General features: G+C 43.1%; 1 protein-coding gene and 1 pseudogene across 1 annotated transcript in view; one reads left to right on the forward strand and one right to left on the reverse strand.

Annotated features, from left to right (window-relative positions):
* AKAP12 (A-kinase anchoring protein 12) overlaps positions 1-25675 on the reverse strand; it is a 115147-nt gene that overhangs the window by 64366 nt on the left and 25106 nt on the right. The window lies entirely within an intron of this gene.
* On the forward strand, positions 13045-13145 carry LOC116536947 (annotated as a pseudogene).

Below are 25675 nucleotides of genomic sequence, written 5' to 3' on the forward strand. Positions count from 1 at the left end.
TTGAGACCATGGGCAAAGTGAAATATAGTCAGCCTGCCACATCTGCAGTTCCCCATCCTGCAAATACTGTCTTTTCAATCCTCGGTTGGGTGAATCTGAGGATGGGGAACCCGCAGATCCAGAGGGCAAACTGTGGGACTCGAGCATCCTTGTATTTTGGTACCAACAGGGAGGGATGGAAGGGTGCTGGTACCAATTCCCCTAAGATACTGAGGGACCTCTGTACTACACACTGCCTGCAGACTTAGTGGCTATACTGCCTTGGAACCATATTGCTTAAACTCATTGCTGATTTTTAAGGAAAAACCCAGTTAGAATGTATTCACCACCCCACTGCAACTTCAATTCTAAGTCCAGGCTCCATTTGATAGAAAAAGAACCAGCAAAATTGCTTGCCTCATTTTCAATAGAATGCACTTGATTTGCAAAGATGCCCTAAGATAATGTGATTTAGTGGAGAATCAACAGCTGTTATCCTATTAAGTTCAACTCCAAATATTTGTAGCATAATCACCCAAAATGTAAGATACAGAATGAAAAAGAAGCAAATTTCGAATCCACAAATAACTGTCCTGTGTCTGCTAAAGAGCATCTACGGGAATGAGTAGATGGAGGCTTAATTCTAAACTGCTTTTCAATGGAAATGTCTCTGCCTCACTGGCTCCTTTCCGAAGCTTGCTGGGCAGAGGGTTCCACTGCCAGAACCTCTGCTGGCTGCAGCGTTAAGATATAAGGCACTGCACAAGGAAGGAAGACGAAAAGGCCACAAGTCAGCCGGCTGGGGTGAGCTATGTTAAGCCATCCCAAGGGACGTCGAGAACTGCCTCCTTATATGTGAAGAAAACACAAGAAAGTTTCCTATACACTGCGGCATCCATCGGTTACTTAATAAAGTCATTAAACATTTAGCTATGATAATGAACTTGCAGATGTCACTGTGGAGAATCCATTTAGGGTCTGTGGATGTTTAATAGCAAAATTAAAATGATAAATTGAAATGGGTTTCTCTGACGTGTGTGCTCAGCTCTGTGCGCCACAGTGTACAAGCGGCCTGCTGCATACCAAAGTAAGTGACGTGAATCCAGCCCTGCTGCTGCTTGAGCATGGCCAGTGTTTATCAGTCTGCCCGGAGGAAAACAAGGACCTCGCCTAGGCCCACTGATCCCTAAGGGGCAGGCAATGGCAAGACCCCTCTTTAGCTGGTACTGATGCTGCCAGGCTTCTCTGGATCCAGCATAGCCCAGGACAGTCAACAGAAAGAGCATGATGTGCAAGCCCAGCCACAGGAGGAAATCTCAGCTGAGCCACTCATTAGCTGTGAGACATGTGGGCAAATTTCTCATCCTCTGAGCCTCAGGTTTCTTCGCCTATAGAATGAGGGGTTAATACTTTCGTGGGGCTGTTGCTGTGGTTATATCCTAACTCCATTAAGTCAGAATCTCTGGGAAAGGAACCCACGTATTCGTAATTTGTCTTTTTTTTTTTTTTTTTTTTAGATGGAATCTCACTCTGTGGCCCAGGCTGGAGTGCAGTGGCACGATCTCGGCTCATTGCAACCTCCGCCTCCCGGCTTCAAACAATTCTCTTGCCTCAGCCTCCTGAATAGCTGAGATAATAGATGTGTGCCACCACACCCACCTAATTTGTGTGTTTTTAGTAGAGATGGGGTTTCATCACGTTGGTGAGGCTGGTCTCGAACTCCTGACCTCATGATCCGCACACCTCGACCTCCCAAAGTGCTAGGATTACAGGCTTGAGCCGCCAAGCCTGGCCCCGTGTTAGTAATTTCCAAGGCTCCCCCAGGTGATTCCAATGGGCATCTACTGTCTCAGAGGCATGATACTGACCAAGGGAAGCTGACAGGTGGTGAAGGGGACACTGGATTAGGTGATCTGCAGCAACTGAAGATGAGCTCTCAAAAGGAAAGCAAATCAGAAAGCAGCTCCGTGTATGTGAGAGAGGGGGAGTGTCTAGGCAGGTAAGGTTACAGGGGGAACCTAGAAGGACTAAATTCTGAGGAAGAGGAGGGGATTTGATGGGGGCAGAGGGTGAGAGGCAAAACAAGAATCTGGGCTGGGTGAGGTGGCTCACACCTGCAATCCCAGCACTTGGGGAGGCTGAGGCAGGTGGATCACCTGAAGTCGGGAGTTCGAGAACAGTCTGAACAACATGGAGAAACCCCATCTCTACTAAAAACACAAAATTAGCCGGGTGTGGTGACTCATGCCTGGTAATCCCAGCTACTCAGGAGGCCGAGGAAGGAGAATTGCTTAAACCTGGGAGGCAGAGGTTGCAGTGACCTGAGATCGCGCCATTGCACTCCAGCCTGGGCAACAAAAGCAAAACGCCGTATCAAAAAAAAAAAAAAAAAAAAAAAAATCTGGTGAAGCCTGGGAACCATCAATGAGGGGGATGGGAGAGGAAGCTGGCATGTGAGAGAGAAAGTCTTCGAGGAATCCTAACTGAACTTCAGGGCCTCACAGCTAGGGGTCAATCTGCTTGGCTTGAGATTTTCTGGGGGAACACCCAATGGCTTGGATGTCTAAGTGGAGATCGATTGTAGCTGGGTGAGGGATGTGCTAGGGGAATGAGATGACAGTGAGTGCTTCTTCTCCATTCTGTCTGGCCCAGTCACCTGGGACTGGGCTCGTCATGGTGTCCAACTGATGCCACTGTGGGACCCTCCATCCACTCTCCCTGTATGGTGTGCAGCGAAGATGTTGGCCTTTCCAGACACTGCCCAGTTTTCCTATCCTCCAAGATGGCCCTGATCAGGCCACCTAAATTCAGTGGAGAAGGAATTTGACAATACTAGTCCCTATAGGCATCAACAGGTGCCAGAATAATGTGTCCTATAAAGAAATGATAACCATTCTAAGAACAGATTTGTGTTAGTCCACACGTCTCCAGTCTCAACAGGAAGCTCCCAACTCGTCTTGTGCAGATCCCTCTTCCCATCCAATGCTTTACCTTCCAAACAAATGAAAGTGAATTGAAACAAAACAAAAGCAAAACTGACACCATAACCATGCTAGTCATCATGTTACTCACGGAGGAAAGAATTACAGTCCAAGCTCCACAACTGAAGGATTTGCAAGGTAAGCATCTCTCGGCCTTTGCTTTGAATGAGCTAAGAGCCAAGCTTAGAGTCAAGCTAAAACCTAGCAAGGGAAAGCAGCATCTGGGAAAGCCTACCATCCTCCCTTTACAAAGTTAAGCTGGCGACAGTGTCTCTATTCAAAAGCCCTGTGCTTCCTTTCTCTTACAGGCCAGTCTAGATTGTATTGATCAAGACATTCTAAGAAAGACATGTAACAGTGCACATTTCTTCTCTTTCTTATTTTCCTGGTTTCACAAAATTACTCAATAAAACAGTTACATTGCACATCTTGCAACCTTCTCATCAAGACCTTCCTCTACTGAGAAAAAAGAGGGAAAGTTTCTTAAAAGGTGAAAACGTACGAGAGGCAAAACCCTGTGGAAACCACATCAACCACAAGGTGGGTTTTTGGCTTTTGGCTTTTTTGTTTGGTTGGTTTGCTATCGAATCTATTTTCTCATACTTCTGCTTCTGAGACATACAGGCTGCCCAGAATATTCACTACTACATAACCAAATGCTCTAAAAATCAGTGCCTAATTAAAAATACACTCACGGTCTAGCCAAGGATGGTGAATTTGCAGAGGACCTGGAAGATGCATAACCATCTCTCTCAACATGAGGGGTGGAGAATATCAGCTTGTATCTCCCTGTCTGTACTAAGGGCTGGCTGCTGTTGGTTCTCTTGGAGAAGGGTAGTGACATTCGTCTCTCACAGCATGTTTTCAACAATTCTGGTGATTTGGGATTTGTTACAAATTAAGAGAAGAAAAACCTTTGTCCTACAATGTCTGCTAAAAACAAAAATCCTCCAGAAAAAAGACACAAGTCTGAGGAGAAAGTACTTGCAGTATATACTGATTAGGGCTTGAATAAATGATCTTATACAAACGCATTTGCCATTATAACAGGAATCCATTAACCTAATTTATAAATCATAAGTTATAGCTGTCAAAATTGCTTTTAGAGCTGCCAGCTGTTATAGAGAGCATCTAGCGATGCCATTAATCCCTTAATTTTTAGCTTCGTCAGTAATACAGTGGGACACAGACCAGGCCGCGTTCCCCACATAAGCACGCTTGAAAAATGTTGTCTTAATTTAGGAGGCAGAAGACATTAATTTGGGAGAAATTCATTCTGTCCTCCAAAAGCATGAGTTTTGAGTTCTGAACGGGGGTAGGGTGGAGGTGGGAAGAGTGAGAGGCAATTCAGATGTACCCCAATCCCACAAAATATGAATTAAATACTTCAGGGACTCTCTGTAATCCTTCACTATAATTCTATCAACTTTATTTTAGCACCTATTGTTTGGAAAGTCCGTTTAAACAATGTGCTTATAACAACACACGCACACACAAAAAATGTGCTTATGACTTTTTTTTTCCTTTTTTTTTTTTCAGCCAGTGTCTTGCTCTGTCATCCAGGCTGGAATGCAGAGGTGGCATCTCAGCTCACTGCAGCCTCCTCCTCCAGGGTTCAGGCTGTTCTCCTGCTTCAGCCTCCCGAGTAGCTGGAATTACAGGTACCCGCCACTATGCCTCGCTAATTTTTTTGTATTTTTCGTAGAGTTGGGGTTTCACTATGTTGTCCAAGATGGTCTTGAACTCCTGATCCCAAGTAATCCACCCACCTTGGCTTTCCAAAGCACTGGGATTATAGGCGTGAGCCACTGCGCCCAGCCATAATTCCTTTTTTTTTTTGTAATATAAGTTCTGGGATACACGTGTAGAACATGCAGGTTTGTTACACAGGTATATATGCGCCATGGTGGTTTGCTGCACCCATCAACCTGTCATCTACATTAGGTATTTCTCCTAATGCTATCCCTCCCGTAGCCCCCTATCCCCGACAGGTCCCAGTGTGTGATGTTCCCCTCCCTGTGTCCATGTGTTCTCATTTTCAACTCCCACTTATGAATGAAAACATGTGGAGTCTGGTTTTCTGTTCCTGTGTTAGTTTGCTGAGAATGATAGTTTCCAGCTTTATCCATGTCCCTGCAAAGGACATAAACATGGGTGCATAGTATTCCATGGTGTATATGTGCCACATTTTCTTTGTCCAGTCTATCATTGATGGGCATTTGGGCTGGTTCCAAGACTTTGCTATCATGAATAGCACTGCAATAAATATATGTGTGCATGTGTCTTTATCAATAATTTATAATCCTTTGGGTATATACCAAGTAATGGGATTGCTGGGTCGAATGGTATTTCTGGTTCTAGATCCTTGAGGAACTGCCAGGCTCTCTTGCACAATGGTTGAACTAATTTACACTCCCACCAACAGTGTAAGTGTTCCTCATTACAGGTGACTCACACCTGTAATCCTAGCACTTTCCAAGCCCAGGTGGGCAGATCGCTTCAGTCCAGCAGTTAGAGACCAGCCTGAGCAACATGGCGAAATCTCATCTCTACAAAAAGTGCAAAAATTAGCTGGGTGTGCTGACTCATGTCTGTAGTCCCAGCTACTCAGGAGGTTGAAATGGAAGGATCACCTGAGCCCAAGGATAGTGAGGCTGCAGTGAGCCGTGGTTGTGCCACTGTACTCCAGCCTGGGTGACAGAGCAAGACCCCATCTCAAAAAAATAAAATGAAATCAAAATAAAAAAAGAAAATATATTTGCTCCCATCGCTGCCACCCCAACAACTGTGGGACCTTGGTCAAGTCAACAGCAGTAGCTTTGGTTCTCCACTGATTGTTTTTTTCTGTAAAAGACCTGAACTCTCTTGAGCTCTGACCTTCGCTGACTCAGATCACATTCAGGACTCGGTCATGAGGGGCTAGTCACTCTGCTTTGACATCTGGAGACAGAGTACAAAGTGGCTTGTTGAGTCCACATGTGCTTAAATAAATAACAACGGACACCTCAGTGGAAAGGATTCATTCCTTAACCACTTGGTTCAAGATCCGTAAGCAAACTAAATGATTTCAAGAAGTCTAGACTATAACAGCTAGTGAAACAGACAGTCTCCAATACTCATATCTGAGTGACTAGAAAGGGAGAGTTTCTTTGTTGTTTTGTTTCCTAAGAATGCAAGCCGACGCCCCATCCAGCAAGGGGTGGCGCCTCCTCATGAAGCCGTGTGGGCTTCTGGGAAATGCCCCCTCCCTGCTGTTATGGATCTTGAACCTTGACAGCAAGCAAAGTAGAACATATTTGTATAGTAAGAGCACAGAGATGGAGCAGACAGGTGCCAGCCTTCCTACCAGCTTTATTTGAAATGCAAACAAAGCGCGTTCAGCCTGATGCTATTACTAAAGCAAGTTTGTTTCTGCAGGAAAAAGGGCTTTCCCTAAACAAGTGTCCCATCAGTGACTGAGTCTCAAAATTGCTGTTGCCTTAATCTTTCAAGAAAATTATCACCTCCAGGGCCAGGTGCAGTGGCTCATGCCTGTAATCCCAGAACTTTGGGAGGCCGAAGCAGGCAGATCACCTGAGGTCAGGAGTTTGAGACCAGCCTGGCCAACATGGTGAAACTAAATATACGAAAATACAAAAAATAATAAAAATACTACTAAAAACACACAAAAAAATTAGCCAGATGTGGTGGCACCCCTGTAATCCCAGCTATTTGGGAAGCTGAGGCAGGAGAATGGCTTGAACTCAGGAGGCAGAGGTTGCAATGAGCCGAGATCTTCCCACTGCACTCCAGCCTGGGCAACAAGAGCGAAACTCTGCCCCCCACCAAAAAAAATCACCTCCAGAAGATAATCATGTGATAGATGTAGATGAGCATAAAGCCTTTGCACTTTTTGAACCAAATACTGACTTACAGGAAATGATGTGCTTTAAATTCACAGCATACACAGATTATCTTAGAAAGTGGAAAATATATTTATTTCTTCATCAGACAAACTGTACAAATGACTTCCTTTCCCCTCCACGACTCACCCAAATGATAGACTGTAGTACTTTAAACATTTTTTTGTTTACATAATCCTCCCCCCTTTTCTGCATGAAATTGATTTTTTTTTCTAACCCAAGATATTACAACCAGGGAAGTTACTGCAAAAAAGAACTTTGCTGTAATACTCATTTGTCTCAAACTTTCTGGTTATCCTTCTTAAAAAAAAATCTTTTCATCTTTTCCATAAACTCACCATTGAGAATTATAAGCTCTTGGTAGTTAGTAGTTTGAAAAAGACACACACGCACGTGCACACACAAACACACACGCATACACACACACACACACACACAGAGTGAAATGCAGTTCTTTGATGTGTACCTCCTGGCAAGGAAAAAAAATAGTCCAATGGCACTCTCAATAATGTGAATCACTGCCAAGACAGAAAAACATGATTTGGTATCCATTCCAATGACAATGGGAAAAATAGTTTTGAGAGTGAAAAGTTTTTGTATCAATTAGATTAGACTATGTCTTCTAAAACTGCTTCCAGTTATTGCTTCTGGGGACTGAAGGGACAATATATTTGCTTTGATATTAAGTTTTTACAATGGAGCATTAGTCTTACTTGGTCTGAATACGCTCCCCACTCTGTTGCTTCATAAATCATGTTCTTCACGTTAACTATTCCTAAGATAAAGTGCCTGAATCTTTCGGTCCAGACCCCACGTGCTTATACTACTTCTTTTTTTTTTTGAGTAGGAGTTTCGCTCTTGTTACCCAGGCTGGAGTGCAATGGTGCGATCTCAGCTCACCGCAACCTCCGCCTCCTGGGTTCAGGCAATTCTCCTGCCTCAGCCTCCTGAGTAGCTGGGATTACAGGCACGCGCCACCATGCCCAGCTGATTTTTTGTAGTTTTAGTAGAGACGGGGTTTCACCATGTTGACCAGGATGGTCTCGATCTCTTGACTTCGTGATCCACCCGCCTCGGCCTCCCAAAGTGCTGGGATTACAGGCGTGAGCCACCGCGCCCGGCCGCTCATACTACTTCTTACATTTCATCCTCTTTGTTGACCTCCAAGTTCACTCACCAGAGCCTCTGAATGTTCACTGTTTTGCAAAAGCTTCAGTTCCATGTGGGGTCCCCAAACATTATTCGACACTTGATTAATCCCTGTGATGGGTTCCTATGTCATCTGGTTGCATCAAGTCAAAAGGAAGTGCCACACACGGAAGACAGCAAGTACTAAGACACACAGTACTAACAGGGAGGGGTCCCTGTCGGTTCTGTTGATAAGATAAAGTGGGCCAGGCACAGTGACTCTTGCCTGTAATCCCAGCACTGAGAGGCCTAGGTGGGCAGATCATGAGGTCAGGAGTTCAAGACCAGCCTACCAACATGATGAAACCGTCTCTACTAAAAATACAAAAAATTAGCCAGGCATGGTGGTGGGCACCTGTAATCCCAGCTACTCAAGAGGCTGAGGCAGGTGAATTGCTTGAACTTGGGAGGCGGAGGTTGCAGTGAGCCATTGCACTCCAGCCGGGTGACAGTGCAAGACTCTCAAAAAAAAAAAAAAAAAAAAGAGAAAGTGTATGATAAAAAGCTGAGTTTTGAGCTGGATCTGTACAGACAAAAAATACCAAGGGCAGGGAAGAGAGAAAGAAGACACTGCTATGTGTTCTTTGTTTTGGTTTGGGTTTTGTGTGAGACAGGGTCTTGCTCTTTGCCCAGGCTGGACTGCAGTAGCTCAGTCGTGGCTCACTGCAGTTTTGACCTCTCAGGCTCAAGCAATCCTCCCGCCTCAGAGCCACAAGTTACAGGGACTACAGGCACACACCGCCACACCGGCTAATGTTTTTGTATCTTTTGTAGAGATGGAGTTTCACCATGTTGCCTAGGCTGGTCTCAAACTCCTGGGCTCAGGCGATCCTCCCACCTTGGCCTCTCAAAGTGCTGGGATTACAGGTGTGTGCCACCGCGCCCAGCCATGTGTTCTTATTGATCTCATGTCAGGCAATGGCAAAGAGTGCAATGCGGAAATGATGCCAGGAGGGCTGGTAATGGCATGACTCAACGTGCAGGTTTAGAAGATCACTGCATACATGGAGAACAATGCAGAACGCTGATCTGTGCAGACAGAAGTCAGAATGTGATTACCTCTTGGGGAGCAATAACCAGAAGGACATGCAAGAGAGGCTTCTGGGGTGCTGGCGATGTTCTCCAGCCTAACCTGGGAGAGGATTACTTGCATGTACACTTAAGACTTGCTTGCTTTACCAGTTATAAATTAAGCACAGACAGACCCTAAAAACCTCCAAACCATCACAATCTGCCTGCAAAAGAGAAGGAGCTGAAGGAGACCAAGCTGGAGGCGGGAGGGCGGCTGCTGTGTCTGTGCACGGAGAGATGAAGCCAGGGAAGGCCCTGTGGACAGGACGGGTCGATGTGAAACGTCTTTGGAGATGAGGCCAACGGGACTTGCCAATGGAAAAAGAATGACTCCTGGATTTGAGGCGTGGTTATGTCAGTGACAGCTTCTGAGTTCTCAGAAAAACACCTGACTATTGCTTTTGACAGTGGGCTGTCTTTTTTTTTTTTTTTCCAAGACGAAGTCTCGCTCTCGTCCCCCAGGCTGGAGTGCGATGGTGTGATCTTGGCTCACTGCAACCTCCACCTCCCAGGTTCAAGCAGTTCTCCCGCCTCAGCCTCCTGAGTTTCTGGGATTACAGGCATACGCCACCATGCCCGGCTAACTTTTGTATTTTTAGTAGATACAGGGTTTCACCCTGTTGGTCAGGCTGGTCTTGAACTCCCAAGCTCAGGTGATCCGCCTGCCTTGGCCTCTGAAAGTGCTGGGATTACAGGCATGAGCCACCCTGCCCAGCCGGGCTTTCTGTCTTTACACTGAATTCTGTCTTTCTGTCTCTCCTTTTCTTAGGCATTCTCTGATCAGAATGCCTCACCTTGAGAAGTGGCCCTGCTTGTAAGGTTCCTTCACCTCTAGGTGCCTCCTTCCTCATGGATGCAATGGGGATTTATAAGTGTCTATCACAAGCGTACAAAGTGCTTAGGACAGCACCTGACAAAGTAAGCACTGAGTCAGTGTCAGCCATTAGTATTACAGAGAACAAATCATTGCTTTTGTTACCCTGTCCCTCCATTTCCTGGGTCAACAGTGAGACCGTGTCTTTGCTTGATAATACTCTTTTTCGGGCAAAGAATTAACATCCTAGTTGGAAAAGCCTAGAAACCTGGGTATCATCTGGCTTTTCTGCATCTTGGTCATCCTCATGCAAAGGTTGCCTCAAGCCCTATCATTTCTTTTGTTTTCAATGCTGTCTGTACCCACTGCTTGATTTCTGCCCTAGTTCACACTTTAGCATTTCATGGTTGATTTCATACAGTATCCTAAGAGCTGATTTCCCTGCTTCTGAGTGTCTCTTGTTTAGTTCCGCCTTAACGCTCAATCTGTCATGCTGGCCTCCTCTAAGTCCGAAAGCGTACCTCCTCACCGTCATTAAATGGAGCCTAGCCTCCTTATACAAGGGCCTCCACTTTTCTTTTTTTTTTCTTTTTATTTATTTATTTAAAGACGGGGTTTCACCATGTTGGTCAGGCTGGTTTTGAACTCCTGATCTCAGGTGATCCGCCTGCCTTGGCCTCCAAAGTGCTTGGATTACAGGCATGAGCCACCACGCCTGGCCGGGCCTCCACTTTTCTACTGCTACCCTCTTTCATAAAGGCTCAGTCTTGGGCTGAGAAGTAAGAAAGAAATCCTGAATGTTCTTCAACAGCCATCTAAATTTTTTCACAGCATGAGTGCAGGCTATGCTGTGCGAAATTAGCAAGAGCTAAGCCAAGATAAAAAGTCTAAACTCCACGATGATGAAGACAGAAACTTTCTTACAAGCCTAGCACTTTACACATAATACACTTTATATAATTAATGATTTCAAGTTTGATCAGCCTGAACCTTGACAGTAATCAGAAATGAATAACCTGATAGGCAGACAGCAGAGAACACATTATTAAATCAATAGACAAGAGATATCAGAGAATAAGCAATTGCTTCAAAGAATCCCTGGGAGTGGTGATGCCATGAGACCCAGGCAGAGCCACTCACTTCGGAGAACCCCATTCTGGCCCTCCTCCGGCTACATCCTTCCCCCGCAGCAACCAAAAGGGCAAACCTTCCTGAAATTAACATCCCACCTGTCCTGGGGGCCCAGATTTGGAGTTCTCAGGGCTTATGCAAGCCTCCTCCCTGGGCACCTCTAGACCAAAGGGTTAAAGGGCATTTGTTTTGGTGAAGGTTGGATATGTGGGCTGGAAAACCCCCATGTGTGAGCTGGAGGTCCCTTAAAATGTATGGGCAGGCCGGGAATGGTGGCTTATGCCCGTAATCCCAGTACTCTGGGAGGCCGAGGTGGGTGAGTCTCCTGAGGTCAGGAGATGGAGACCAGCTTGGCCAACATGGCAAAACCTCGTCTCAGCAAAAAACACAAAAATTAGCCAGGCGTGGTGGCATATGCCTGTAGTCCCAGCTACTCAGGAGGCTGAGGCAGGAGAATCACTTAAACCGTGGAGGTGGAGGTTGCAGTGAGCCAAAATCATGCCACTGCACTGCAGCCTGGGCAACAGAGCAAGACTCCATATCAGAAAAAAAAAAAAAAAAAAAAGATGTATGGGCAGCTGAGAGCCGTAACAAGAGGAGAGGACAGACCACTCTGGCATCACACATTCTGGAATGGCAGACTGCACTTGCTTTGGCAGCCCAGGGTGGGAGGATCTCCGGAGGCCAGGTGTTTGATCAGCTTGGGCAACAGAGGGAGACCTCACCCCTACAACAAAATTTAAAATTAGCCGGGTGTTGGAAGGGAGGTTATGCCGTAGACCTGTATTCCTAGTTACTCAGAAGGCTGAGGTGGGAAGATCACCTGAGCCCCAGAAGTTGAGGCTGCAGTGAGCACCACTGCACTCCAGCCTGGGCGACCAGAGCAAGACCTTGTCTCAATAAACAATAAAACAAATGTGTGTGGAGAAAAGAATGAACCCACAGGAAATTGGGTCCTAACCTCACGTAGAATGCCCCAATTCCAAGTCTTAAAATTCTATATAGCATCATCGAGATACAATGGGTTGAGTTAGATGTGGGGGCTTTACCTAGAAAGCTATTCCCTACATGCAGGAGAACTTCTTGCAAATGTCAAAATATCAACCATGAGATCTGAAGCATATAAGACCCCAAAGATAAAGTGGACAACAAATATGCTCATAACCTGAAATTAAATTAGCAAATCAACACACAGACTTAACAAAATTATGGTTATCTCTTCCCCTAAATACAGAAATGCAAAAGTCAAAGCAAAGTTAAAACTCCATCCTCCACCTGTCAAAGTAACACTACCAATGTCGCTGATGTGGCCAAATCTCAACGCTCATTTGTTCTCAGTAGCATCAAGATGAGCACAACTTGTAAACACATGTTCTTTAGCAACCTTCTATCCAGTTTGCAGAAGGAGGCTCACAAGTTAAAAGTCGCTTATCTAATGTAAGTAGCTGAGCTGGGGATTCAAACCCACACCCTGACCACCACGCACATGCCCTTTCCACTCTGCATGAAGCCTAGATGTTTACCCTAAGGAAATAACGGGAGGAAAGCACAGAAACAAAGCCACTTCCTGCAGAATGGAAAGAAGCTGCCAATGTGTTCCCTGGCAAATTGAAAACATGGCCTTGATAACGGTCATTTATCTTTAGAATCAGACACAAGGAATGATAATTCTCTAAGTGAAAGCAAAATGGGAGGTCTTTCAAGCTAAGTGCAACTCAGTCAAAAGTCAAAGGTTTGTGAAATATGATTGCCAAAATGGGGCCTTGTGAGTAGCCTGTAAAGGATCTAATATGACAATTTTTTCGAAAAGAGATGGGCATGGTAGCCCACAACTATAGTCCCAGCTACTCGGGGTGCTGAAGTGGAGGCTGATTGAGCCCAGGACTTAGAGGTTACAGTCAGGTATGATTATGTCCCTCCAGCCTGGGTGACAAGAGAAAGATCCTTTCTCAAAAAAAAAAAAAAAAAAGAAAAGAGTGCTCATTTGGTTTGGCAGACACTAAAATGGAAACGATATAGAGATTAGCATGGCCTCTATGCAAAGATGAGACTCAAATTTGTAAAGCATTCCATATTTTTATATACAGTGTGTGCTGTGAGCTAATAAAAGCTGAATGTATTAAGCATATTTTGATACTTAAGTCATTCTTTGATTAACAAGTAAATGTGTCAAATTTATCATATAGAAAGGGTAGAATGGTGGGGTATTCCCTTTCAGCCAGGAATTAGGCCTATAGAAATATTTGCACGAGCATAAATGAATATGTATATTATACATAAGTTTCATTTTACATATGAAAGTTATATTTATATTATATATATAAATATGTTCATTTCAGCCTTACTTGTAATAGGAAACCATCAGAATCAACTTAAATGTCAATCAGTAAAAAAGACTGGTTAAATAAATCAGAGTATATCCATGTCACTGAACAGGTAGCCATTAAGCAGTGAGCCAGGTCTGTGTATACTGAACCAAAAGGTGCTTATGATTTCCTATTGAGTGAAACGGGCAAGTTGCACAGTAGTATTATCTATATGCATATTTTTTTTAAAAAAACCAAACATCAGAGAGGATATGTTTGTGTGTGTATATAAGAGAAATCTCAGAAGACAAATAACAAGAGGGAATGAAGGGACTTTTTTTTCTTATGTGGTGGCATTTGCACAATGACAATATACAACTTTTATGCTTAAATTTTTTTTTTTATTTAAAAATGTTTCAAGTTTGCTTTCACTTGCTTATTTATTTACTTTTTTAAAGAGACTGGCCTCACTCCATCATCCAGGATGGAGTGCGGTGCCCGATGCGATCATTAGCTCACTCCAGCCTCGACCCCCTAGGCTCAGGCAATCCTCCCACGTCAGCCTCCCCACAGTAGCTAGGACTACAGGTGCATACCGCCACTCATTGAGGTATTTAAATAACAGAAACAGGATGGAGACAATTGTCTCAAACAAATGGTGTTAAATGTTTATTTTAAAACAAAGAGACGGCTGGGTCAGGTAGCTCACACCTGTAATCCCAGAACTTTGTCAGGCCAAGGCGGGCACATCACCTGAGGTCAACAGTTCGAGACCAGCTTGGCCAACATGGCGAAACCCCACCTCTACTGAAAATACAAAAATTAGCTGAGTGTGGTGGCACGCATCTGTAGTTCCAGCTATTCCAGGAGGCTGAAGCAGGGGACTCACTTGAACCTGGGAGGCAGAGGTTGCAGTGAGCTGATATCACGCCAGTGCACTCCAGCCTGGGTAACAGAGCAAGACTCTGTCCCCCCCCCCCAAAAAAAAAAAAAGAGAGAGAGAGAGAAAATAAATTTTTAAAATGTTTAAATAGAATGCCTCCTCCATGGTCAGATTTTTCCTACGTTTATCCTTTATCATATATTTCTTGTTTCTTCTTTCATATATATTAAAAACTGCTGTACATTTTTTCCTAGGTCAAGGAGAGTTGTCTATAAATAAGCTCACCACTGTTAAATTAATCACACACGCACACACACACACACACACACACACAATTTAAAACCTGAAGAGCTGTTCTTCAAGATCACCTAAAACAGTTCCTTCCATGACACTGATGAGAACCAAGTCCTGAAAGAATGTTACTTGCCCAGTGTCACAGACCTGGTTAGGATTAGAAACCATACCAGAGAAATTCCTTCTCTATCCCTACTTTCTTTAAAAAAGATAACACTTTGATGAGACCAGGGAAGACAATCTTGTAAAGCACTAAAACAACGGTGAATGTCTTCCAAAGTCTGAACCAGGTTCTGGGTGTGAGCACTCCAGGCCGCTTGAGCAGTGTAGACAGTCATGACACTCGAGGTGTGTTCTCAATTTCAATCCACTATAACTGCTTATTGAACACTTTATTCTAGGAATTTTAGAAAATACAAATGAAGTAAGTTTTAATGAAGAACACTTTAAAAGCCATTGTTCTAGGCTAAGTTAAGAACTAGACACTACCTTTTATTAATTGCAGCACCAATAACATCATTGCAGAGGGAAAGTGATCTCCAATACAACTGTGTTCAAAGAACAGAACTTCCCAGAAACCGGATGCCAACTAGATTTACGATACTTTGATTCATTTTTGATAAAAATACACAACACGGCCAGGCATGGTGACTCATGCCTGTAATCCCAGCACTTTGGGAGGCCCAGATGGGCAGATCATGAGGTCAGGAGTTCGAGATCAGCCTGACCAACATGGTGAAACCCCGTCTCTACTAAAAATAAAAAAATTAGCTGAGCGTGGTGGAGCACACCTGTAATCCTGGCTACTCAGGAGGCTGAGGCAGGATAATGGCTTGAACCCAGGAGATGGAGGTTGCAGTGAGCCGAGATCATGCCACTTTACTGGAGCCTGGGTGACAGAGCAAACTCGGTCTCAACAACACCAAAAAACAAACAAATTAACAAACAAACAAACAAAAAACCCCATGACATCTGAATTCCCTTTCATTGTAAATCCATCCACATAAATACATTATAGACTCAAAGAGGGTTAATACAAAATGAATTCATGAACTTTTTACATACTGTTTTTTTTTTTGCTCTTTTATATTTACATACTAAGTGATACATTTTCATCATTGTAGATTTTAAATATAAAGGAGGACAAATTCTATTACTTCTCTTCCACAGTAGAAAGACAAAAGAGATCTTTCTTGCTAGAAAAAAATTAAACAGACACACACACACACACACACACACACACACACACATCTAGTAACTATTCCCTAAGGATCTGAAAAGGGAAGATGTAACATGTCTTGTGTATTTCAATGATTAATGCTGTATTTAACATTAGGAAAAACACCAGCACCAGAAGAACCAATACAGTAGAAGAGTAAATCCTTACAAAATCCACACATTACTCTTAAAATTTGTTCCTGCTTATATTCTTATTTGCATTGAAAATGTCTTTTATATTTGTTGAAGATGAACAAAAGAAAAAAGCTAAATAAAAAAATAGGATTTATATTCCTGTTAAAATATAAGATTACCAAAGAAAATGCTAAATAGGAGGCAAGAGTCTGCTTGCAGGTTTAAACCTGATCATTCTGTAAGCTCTAACAGTTAACTCATTCAATAAATATCTATTAAACAGCTATCATTTACCAGGCACCAAATTTTGAGGTAAAGGAATTTAGCATGTATTGTTTCAAATCATTTCAGTTCTACAAAGTTCTCCTATTGGAAACATCTAGGTGTTTAGAAACCCTTTTCCATCCATTTTGCATTTAAAAAACACTTCTTAAAGAGGAATAGAAAGAGAAACCAGGATTTTTGTTTACAGTTGTGGTTATCATAGTACTCCACTCCCCGAAAAGATACAATCCAGGCTGTCTTTTAAATCAAGAGCATACATATTGCTTACTAAAGCCTCCCATCCATGTAACATTCATAAGTGACAAAAGTATCTTGCAACCTCATTAATTAATAGCCATTTTCAGACATTTGCTCAATATCTCCATCTGCTACAGTGGACATCTGGAGCCCCAGTGTGTAGAAACCCACCTTTAAACAGCTGCAGAAGTAATTACCCCTAGGAAAGGATGGATTCCTATTCATTTTCTTTGGTATCTTCAAGATTGCATAGGTCGTTGTATTTGCTTTTAGGTTTGTTTGTTTTCTTGTTAACTAAATGACCAAGAGTGAGATTTGATTGAAATTGCTTCCATTAATTATTTGTCCGTGGAGATGCATACACAAAGAATTCCACCTCAAACTACCAAGAAAAACTCAGTCCTTCCATCCCATTCCATAAAAGATAGACTTAAAGGACAAGTGCCCTTGTATTCTTACTACTAAATAGATGAATCAATAAAAAGGGACAGAGGGACCAATGGGCGATCTAAATCATTCATAAAAGTATACGATTGTGATAAAGCACAATCAGTGACTTGCTAGGGGGGAACAGGCAAATAAACAAAAATAAATACATCAGTTTCTTCAAGTCTTGGATCTCCTGCTGTTTGGTGCTCCTGGAGCCACTCCCAGCTGCTCTGGCTTCTCTTTGTGCTAGGCTGGCAGAGGCTCCATCCACTGGGAGATGGCTCTGCAGTGACTGCCAGGCTGGTCAGCACTGGAGGAAACAAATCCCTTTCTACTGCCAGACCGCTGACTAAGCAAAGTTACTCTAATTAGCCATCCTTTCTCAATTCCATTAGCCCTAAGCAAAAACCATAGACAGGTTTTGATGAGTTGATGCAGAAAAAAAAAAAAAAAAATCATTAAAAAACACAAACATGCAACCGAATGTACAAGCAGCTATGAAAACGTCTTCATCGCTTTCCAACATGAATCCAATTCCTGGAGGAAGAAATCTAAATTTGCCACTCATTCCTGGCTCTACTGGCAAGCACTTGCAATCAGTGACTATAACCGGCAGGACACCTTGTTATTAAAATGAACTTCGGTGTAATTTTAGCTTTGCTACATTTAAATTTTATTCAAGATTTTTTTGTTTAGAAAAAGGTGTTCGGGAACGTGGAAAGATTTTTTCTTTAAGTACAAGATTTTTTGTTCTGTACTGAAATTGTATTTCAAGGTCTCTTTAGGCTCAACACTATACCAGATGTATGTTTACACACAAAATTACAGTCCGATTAATTTATTAACCAACAACTGTTAGACCAAAGCAAACAAATGGTGGGCGGTGACATCTATTAATAATTATGTTCAATCTAATTTTTATTTACCAGCTATTTTCTTTCTGCAAAGATAAATGCTAACCAATTAAATGAAACCAGTCTAGATGTCCAGATGATAAGAACAATTTTCCAGGTCAATGAGGGATTCTATTGATTTAATCAGCATAAAACCATTCAACAAAAATAAGAATTAAAACAGCGTTTCTGCAATCCCATACTGGAGTGGAAATACAAAGGCAACACTTGGCGGCTAAGTCATACATTTGGTGGAAGGAAAATGATACGCAGGTGGTCCTGCTAACAACAGATGGTAGGAAAATAATTCCCAAAACCCTTACTCCTTCCAGTGATCGTGCCATCGTAGATTTCTCATTTTTAACATCCAAATTCCTGAATCAATGTAAAGTGCACTAAAGCCATTAGTACAAAAAAAGACTGTCAATGACTCATCCAAATGTCTTCCAAAACAAGATATGAACGTGAGAAAGGTGATGTCTCCTATCACGGAATTTCTGAGTCAAGGTTTCCGTCACCGCTGTTTTGTTGACCACCTTCTTGGAGGGTGCATTTGTTTTTCATAATCCATTCTTTTACAGATTTTTCCCCCTTTTCTAGATGGAAAATGTATAATTTTAGGGCATCTGTGACTCTGAGGGCTCCACATACTGAAAGTAAATAGCATTGGCAACCTCAGCCTTTTAAACTCCAGGGACACCTCCAAGCCCCAGCCTCTCTCAAATGCAAACCTCTAGCCTTTTAAATGTGTTTTCCAGACACAGCAAGCAAGAGATGGGAGGAAAGATGGTTTAGATCCCCTTGTTGGGGAACAGAAACAGTGGTTGGGGAGGACAATCAGTATCACCACTTCATCACATATGGGTCAAGACAGGTTTGTGAGAACAATTGCGATTTTTTTTTGAGGCAGAGTCTCACTCTGTCACCCAGTCTGGAGTGCAGTGGTGGGATCTCTGCTCACTGCAACCTCTGCCTCCCGTGTTCTAGCAATTCTCCTGCCTTAGCCTCCCAAGTAGCTGGAACTACAGGTTCACACCACCATGCCTGACTGTTTTTTGTATTCTAGTAGAGACAGGGTTTCCCCATGTTGCCCAGGCTGGTCTCAAACTCCTGAGCACACCTGTCTCAGCCTCCCAAAGTGCTAGAATTACAGGCATGAACCATTGTACCCGGCAAACAATTATAATTAAAAAAAATTTTTTTTTTTTTTTTTTTAAGACAGGGTCTCGCTCTGTCACCCAGGCTGGAGTGCAAGATCATGGCACACTGCAGTCTTAACCTCTGGGCTCAATCGATCCTCCCACCTCAGCCTTCCAAGTAGCTAGGACTTTAGGCATGTGCCAGCAGGCCTGGTTAATTTTTATATTTTTTGTAGAGACAGGGTTTCGCCCATGTTGCCGAGGCTGGTCTCCCAGCTCCTCAGCTCAAGCAATCCACTTGCCTCGGCCTCCTAAAGTGCTGGGATTATAGGAATGAGCCTAGCCCAGCGATGATTAGAATTCCTACCTCCATTTTTATACTATTGTTTCTATGACCTTGAGTTTTTCTTAAAAATGCCTTTGAAGTCAGCAACTGCCTATAAAATTGTGAAATGCCCCCAACTCACAAACACTCCTTTTTTCTAAGAACACACAAAAGTGATAATGGTTGTGTTAAATAAGAACTACTGTTTTTTGTTATATTTTTAAATCTTTCTATAATTCCTAATTTCCATACTTATAATACTTAAAGATCCCTACCTTACCAAGGACAGAACTTTTTTTTTTTTCTTTTTTTATTTTACCAGGCAGAACTTTTTTTTTGCATAATTTAATTCCTGACTTCAGGAAAACATTCCCAACAAAATCCTTCTGATACACTTTAATGAAATCATGACCTATAATTTTAAACTACTGCGCTGCTACAACCCCTCCCACCTCCTCCACCAACACCACACCTCCCAGGTGACCTTCAGAAACTGAAGGTAGGCCGGGTGCAGTGGCTCACGCCTGTAGTCCCAGCACTTTGGAAGACGGAGGCAGGTGGATTTCTTGAGCCCAGGAGTTCCAGACCAGCCTGGGCAATGTGGTAACTCCATCTGTACAAAAAATACAAAAATTAGCGAGGCATAGTGGCATGCACCTTTAGTCCCAGCTACTTAGGAAGCTGAGGTGAGAGGGTTGCCTGAGCCCGGGAGGCAGAGGTTGCAGTGAGCCAAGATCATCAAGATCACGCCGCTGCACTCCAGCCTAGGTCAAAGGGCAAGATCCTGTCTCAGAAAAATAAATAAATAAATAAATAACTGAAGGAAACCATTTTGACCTCATTCCTTTAAAAAAAATTTTTTTTATTTTTGTAGAGATGGGGTTTCACCATGTTGGCCAGACTGGTCTTGAACTCCTGACCTCAGTTGATCCACCCACCTCGGCCTCCCAAAGTGCTGGGATTACAGGCGTAAGTTACCAAGCCTGGCCATGACCTCATTCTTTTAACTAGTCTGACAATAATCAGCTAGCCACTCTTTCTCTAATAAATAACGTCTACCAAAAGAGTCTTTGCTGCTGGAGGTCTCTTTCCGTAAGTTTGACATAAAAGTTGGAAATAGGCTCAATAACTTCATTGTTAGAAAAAGATGTTTAACTTTAAGGGGAAAACAAAGGGGAAGATGAGGGTAAAAGGAAAAGCTCAGCTATACAGAAGAACGTCAGATAAAGAAATGTAGAAAGAATAACAGATGAGAAAGTCACCATTTCGCAATGATTTAGGCTAGTCATCATTGGACGCAAAAATATTGGCAATGGAATCACCAGTATCAAACTACCACAGTACCCCGCAGGGAAACGCAGGCCTTGTAAGCACCAAACAGGCTGGGCAGGGTGGCTCATGCCTGTAATCCCAGCACTTTGGGAGGCCAAGGCGGGCGGATCACCTGAGGTCAGGAGTTCAAGACCAGCCTGGCCAACATGGTGAAACCCCATCTCCACTAAGAATATAAGAATTAGCTGGGCGTGGTGGCCCATGCCTGTGGTCTCAGCTACTTGGGAGGAGAATTGCTGAGGCAGGAGAACTGCTTGAACCTGGGAGGTGGACGTTGCAGTGAGCCGAGATTGCACCACTGCACTCCAGCCTGGGTGACAAAGCAAGATTCCCATCTAAAAAAATTAATAAATAAATAAAGCATCAAACACTAAGCTCAGCATCTCCAGTTATGGGAGGGCCAGGCATTGTCTGTGATTGCTGATGTGATACAACAGTAAGGACTCAACTATCACCGCACCATGACTCAGGTGGTATTCCTGCTAAGAGTGTCCAGCCTGAATCTAACCATAGATAAATCTGACAAATCCACTACGTAAGACAACTGGGCTCTTCATAAAAATAAATCTCATGGGCTGGGTGAGATGAGTAATGCCTGTAATCCCAGCACTTTGGGAGGCCAAGGCGGGTGGATTGCTTGAGGTCAAGAGTTCAAGACCAGCCTGGCCAACATGGTAAAACCCTGTCTCTACTAAAAATACAAAAATGAACCAGGTGTGGTGGCAAGTGCCTGTAATCCCAGCTACTCAGGAGGCTGAGGCAGGAGAATCACTTGAACCCGAGAGGCAGAGGTTTCAGGGAGCCAAGATTGCAATGAGCCGAGATTGCACCACAGTACTCCAGCCTGAGTGACAGATTGATCCATCTGAATCAATCAATCAATCAATCAATGTATCTATCATCTTGTGAAAAACAGGAAGGCAAAGGGAGTATTCTAGCTTAAGAAACTAGAAAAGAAACATAACCAAATGCAATTTGGGAACTTTGATCATATGCTGGACTCCTCTCCTTTTTTTTTTTTTTTTTTTTAAACAGGGTCTCACTCAGGCTGGAGTGCAGTGGTGTAATCATAGCTCACTGCAGCCTCACACTCCCTGGTTCAAGGGATCCATCCTCCTGGGCCTCCTGAGTAGCTAGGACTACAGGGAAGTGCTACTACATTGGGCTAATTTTTGCATTTTTTTGTAGAGATGGAGTCTCATGATATTGCCCAGGCTAGTCTTGGACTCCTCACGTCAAGTGATCATCCCACCTCAGCCCCCCAAAGTGCTGGGATTACAGCATGAGCCACCATGCCTGGCCAGGACCCAATTTTTAAAGCAGGTATGAAATATACTTAAGGATAACAGAGGAAGTTTGAATACGGACTCTAACTTAGATGATATTATTAAATTAATGTTGGACTGGGTGCGGTGGCTCACGCCTATAATCCCAACACTTTGGGAGGCCAAAGTGGGTGTATCATTTGTAGTCAGGAGTTCAAGACCATCCTGGCCAACATGGTAAAACCCCATCTCCACTAAAAATACAAAAACCAGCTGGGCATGGTGGCAGGCACCTGTAGTCACAGCTACTTGGGAGGCTGAGGCATGAGAATCACTCGAACCCGGGAGGCGGAGGTTGCAGTGAGCCAAAATCGCACCATTGTACTCCAGCCTGGGCGACAGAGCCAAACTCTGTCTCAAAAATAAATACATAAATAAATAAAATAAAATTTTTCAGCTGTGGGCCGGGGGTGGGGCATAGTGGCTCACACCTGCAATCCCAGCACTTTGGGAGGCTGAGGTGGGCGGATTGCTTGAGCTCAGGAGTTTGAGACCAGCCTGGGCAATATAGTGAGACCTCATCTCTACAAAAAATTAAAAAATTAGCTTGGCATGGTAGCACACACCTGTATTCCCAGTTACTCCAGAGGCTGAGGTGGGAGGATCATGTGAGACTGGGAGGCAGAGGTTGCAGTGAGCTGAGATCATGCCACTGTACTCTAGCTTGGGAGACAGAACGAGACCATGTCTCAAAAAAATAGTTTCTCAGTTGTGATATCGGCACTGGGGGTAAACAGAAGACTGTAGGAATGTATTTCCCAGGAGACAGTGCCGAACTCTCTAGGAGTGAAGTGCCTGATATCTAAAACTTACTCTAAAAGAGTTCAACAACAACAAAAAAAGATGCAAATAAGAGAAAGAAAGCAAAGGTGGCAACAAGAAACTGACCTGTAACTCTACCAGAAGAAACTGCTTCCGCATATTTGGTGGGAAACACACATAACCACCCACCAGCAAACCTCCCCACCGCCACCCCTCCCCACCATGGAGACATTTTATTATTTTGGCAACTAACTCCCCAAACTAGAAGCAGCAATTCTTTATCGAAATACTAAATCAGGACTCTAAGAACTATTATTCAGAAGCCAGAGAAGCATGCTTCGATTGCTGAGACTGCATGAGGCTCACTTGGATTCATCATGATGTCTGTGACATATGCATTCATTTCAGAAGTCATTTTTAATTTTTAGCTTTACTTCGGTGTATGAGAATACCAGATATTTCATTCACTAAAATCAAAAGGGATCCACACAATTAGCCTCAGGGAAATGCACATCCAAACCACAATGAGATAGCACTTCACACTCACTAGGATGTCTCTCACCGAAAGGGCAGATAACAAGTGCTATCAAGGATGTGGAGAAACCGGAACCCTCATACACTGCTGGTTAGAATGTGAAATGGTGCAGCTGCTTTGGAAAAATCTGCTAGTTTCTCAAGAGGCTAAACAAAGAGTTAACAAATAGTGATTTCATTTCCAGATAAATACCCAAGAGAAATGAAAACACTTATGTTCAGGCAAATTGTGCCCTAGTGCCTATAGCAAGATTATTCATGATAGCCAAAAGGTGGAAACGATCCCAATGTTAATGTCTATTAACCGCTGCATGGATAAATAAAATGTAGGACATATCCAGACAGTGGAATAGTATACAGCAGTTAAAAAAACAGGATGTACTGAGGTATGCTATAACATGGATGAATTTTGCAAATACTACAATAAATGAAAGCCGGACACAAAAGGCCACATGTTGTATGATTCCATTTATATAAAATGTCCAGAATAGGCAAATTCATAGAGAGACAGAAAGTAGCTCTGTGGTTACTGGGAATGAGGAAAGTGGGAAACAGAGTGACTATTAATGGGCATGGGCTTTCTTTAAGGGGTGAAAATGTTCTAAGGTCATGACAGTTACGTAACTCTGTAAACATGCTAAAAACCACTGAGTTGTACACTTTTTTTTTTTTTAAACTGAGTCTCACTCTGTCGCCCAGGCTGGAGTGCAGTGGCACAATCTCAGCTCACTGCAACCTCTGCCTCCCAGCTTCAAGCAATTCTCTGCCTCAGCCTCCCAAGTAGCTGGGATTACAGGCGCCCGCCACCATGCCAGATAATTTTTACATTTTTAGTGGAGACGTGGTTTCACCATGTTGGCCAGGCTGGTCTTGAACTCCTGACCTTGTGATCCACCAGCCTCACAAAGTGCTGGGATTACAGGCATGAGGTACCATGCCAGGCCTGAGTTGTACACTTTAAATGGTGAATTGTATGGTATGCGAATTATTATCTTAATAAAGTGATCTGAAAAACCTGGAACAATTAATAGTTTTCCAGCAACTAAGACTAGGAAAATATCTCAGAGGCAAAAAAAAGTGCTCAGAGGCAAAGTGATCCAGAGATATTTTCCTGGGGTAAATGTATCTGCTCCCGTATATCCATTTCCTACCAATCACAAACAAGAACTACAATGCCTGGAGTTGAGCAACAGTAAAATGTCATGACAAATCAGATTCAAGTGGTGTTGATTCCTAAAGGAAATAAAACACATTCTTTAATTATGAAATCCTCCCCAGATGTCTTGGCAAGTTCTTATGATAGAAAGAAGTTCCTTTTCCACTAAATCTGGAGAAGACCAAACAGGATGACCAACAAGTCTGAAGTGCTATTGAGAAAAATTTTGCGCTAAATAATAAAAATTTTAGAAAAAAATATAATATGGAAACACACACACGCAAACCTGAAAATGCTGCTGACATTTTGGTATTATCATCCATCCTTGAATGGGACAGTTACAAATGGGCGACAGCTACCTTCAAAAAAACCTGTCCCAAAATTTAAAAAAAGCCACTGGTACTGTCTATATTCAAAGATCTGCAGAAAACTTTTATGAGAAAGATTTCACCTAAGACTCAACATCTTTCCTCTTGACTATGAGATTTAATCATTAGACATTAAATGTTTCTCACACTTGGTTTAAGACTAATTTTCAATTTCCCCTCTGTAATAGTAAAGTAAGGGTTTAGATGTTGATTTTAAAAAAAAGCAAAACAAAAACAAACAAAAAAAACACGCTGGGCGAGGTGGCTCATGCCTGTCATCCCAGCAATTTCGGAGGCCACGGCAGGTGGACAGCTTGAGGACAGGAATTCCAGACCAGCCTGGCCAACATGGTGAAACCCGTCTCCACTAAAAATACAAAAATTAGTCAGGCATGGTGGCACTGCCTGTAGTCCCAGCTAACTAGGGAGGCTGAGGCAGGAGAATCACTTGAACCTGGGAGGCAGAGGCTGCGGTGAACTGAGCTCACGCTGCCGCACTCCAGCCTGGGTGACACAGTGAGAATCTGTCTTAAAGATTTAAAAAAACCCAAACAAAAAAAAACCCCACAAGTCTTTTCCAAAATGGAAACGTTACATAGAATTGAAGTTTCCATATAATATGGGTATTTGGTTAGAAGTCTTATCTTTCCTTGTAAGCAAAAAGAACAGATTCATGCTAAATCTAGTTTTATACAGCCGCCAAGTGTTATTTTTGCCTTAAATACATATATTTGAGAATATATAGTCACACTGTTTTAATAATGGTTACTTGTCGGTCCCATGAGGGTTCCTAGATCCAGCTTAGAAGGAAAGGAAAAGATAACATGGGAGCTGGCGATGGAGGGGTGTGGCATCTGTCAGGCAGGAAGGTGTCGCTCAAGGAGCATTCGTAGGAGCCGGAGCAACTGAAAAGGGCGTAAGCTCGATGACCTCTTAGCTCACTCTATCAGCCAATGCCGAGAGAGACAGGTTTGGGTGCCTGATTTGG

Source organism: Sapajus apella, unplaced genomic scaffold (genome assembly GCF_009761245.1).
Source record: "Sapajus apella isolate SASKATOON/1434 unplaced genomic scaffold, GSC_monkey_1.0 scaffold105, whole genome shotgun sequence".
NCBI classification, from domain to species: domain Eukaryota; kingdom Metazoa; phylum Chordata; class Mammalia; order Primates; family Cebidae; genus Sapajus; species Sapajus apella.